The sequence below is a fragment of the Nanorana parkeri genome, unplaced genomic scaffold, assembly GCF_000935625.1.
Source record: "Nanorana parkeri isolate BGI_ZX_2015 unplaced genomic scaffold, ASM93562v1 scaffold2903, whole genome shotgun sequence".
Lineage (NCBI taxonomy): Eukaryota > Metazoa > Chordata > Amphibia > Anura > Dicroglossidae > Nanorana > Nanorana parkeri.
The window spans coordinates 53,495-55,179 of record NW_017309171.1 but is presented as its reverse complement, the minus strand read 5'-3'; the positions used below and the strand labels follow the sequence as shown (position 1 = coordinate 55,179).

Below are 1,685 nucleotides of genomic sequence, written 5' to 3'. Positions count from 1 at the left end.
GTGTCTCCGGGAACCTTCATCTTCTAGCGGTGTCTCCAGGAACCTTCATCTTCTAGCGGTGTCTCCGGGAACCTTCATCTTCTAGCGGTGTCTCCAGGAACCTTCATCTTCTAGCAGTGTCTCCGGGAACCTTCATCTTCTAGCAGTGTCTCCAGGAACCTTCATCTTCTAGCAGTGTCTCCAGGAACCTTCATCTTCTAGGGGTGTCTCTAGGAACCTTCATCTTCTAGCCGTGTCTCCAGGAACCTTCATCTTCTAACCGTGTCTCCGGGAACATTCAGAGCCTTCGCTATGTTTTTGTATCCTGTTCCTTGTTGGTGAAGGACGATGATATCTTCTCTTAACTGTTCTGATCGTTCTTTTTTCTTGGCCATATTTCTAACACGCAGCCAATCGTGACCCTCGACAAACCCCGAGCCAGTTCAGGTATTTCATGTGTTCGAGCTCCAGCACAACTGGTGCCACTACAGAAGCCCTCCATGAAGTGAGGCAACACCCGTTCTGCAGCTGTGTGGTCTTCTGAGGGATCCCATTCAGTGGGTTGAACCATTCCATCGTTCCATTTTCGGTAGAATTTGGGGAAACCCCTCGAATCCTGCGTTGCGTTGACCTATTTCAATTGCTTTGGGTTTGATTTGTTCATCGCCGACAACTGAAAGTCTGGAAATGTTGCCGCCAAACCTGATTTGATGGATATTGTGGGTCCCGTAGCTGGTCTCCACCTGACCACGATGGCAAAACCACAAAGCACGGCTTTGCTCAGATGTGGTGATGGGGATTCCTGCGTCCCTTCGTGTATCGCTCGTCACATCCCATTTCCGTTCTGAAGGTTCTATGGCCAAAAACTTTTATAGGAACAAATGGTGGCAAGGAGAAGAAGTCCTGATACAACGTGGTGACCTTCCTAGGAAGCCATTACCTGAAATGTACGACTGGTGTTGCACCCCGAAGTAGGGATGCACCACTACCGGTTTTTCGGTACCGATACTTATATTTCGGTACTCGTCGATACCGGTACTTCCGGTAGCATAGAGCCTTCTTCCCGGGCAATCAGGAAGCCTTCTACATTGCCCGGGACATTGTCAGTTCTGTTTGGCCGGCTGGATGCTGATTGGCCGGGAAGCCGAATTGAGGCCGGCCAAACAAAGCTGACGATATGGTGACACGACCCGGCACCCCATTCCCCTCACATAGATCCTCAGCCACATTCATTAACGTACCAGTCCCTCGGCCTGCTGGGCAGACAGCGCTCTCCGGGATCTCCCCACGTCTCCTGTGTGTACAGCGCCCATGTGACCCGGGCTCAGCCTGCTGCTGCGCATGCGCAGGGCTTCTGTATGAGAGCGCCGGGCAGTCTGCTCATGCGCAGTAGCAGGCTGAGCGCCGATCACGTACACAGGAGACGTGGGGAGATTCGGGAGAGCGGTGTCTGCCCAGCTGGCCCAGGGACTGGTACGGTAAAGAACGCTGCTAAGGATCCATGTGAGGGGAAATGAGGCGCCGGGTCGTGTCACCATATTGTCAGATCCGATTGGCCAATCAGCATCCAGCCGGCCAAACAGAATGGAGTCGGCTCCCTGAGCAATCAAGAAGCCTTCCTGATTGCCCGGGAACACGGCTCTATACTACCGGAAGTACCGAAATATAAGTATCGGTACTCATACTCGATACCGGAAAAGCTTTAT

The 1,685-nt window shown here is 52.4% G+C and overlaps 1 protein-coding gene across 1 annotated transcript in view; it reads right to left on the bottom strand.

Annotated features, from left to right (window-relative positions):
* The window catches only part of RBM34 (RNA binding motif protein 34), a 19,361-nt gene that overhangs the window by 3,462 nt on the left and 14,214 nt on the right, over positions 1–1,685 (bottom strand). The gene's annotated exons all lie outside the window — the stretch shown is intronic.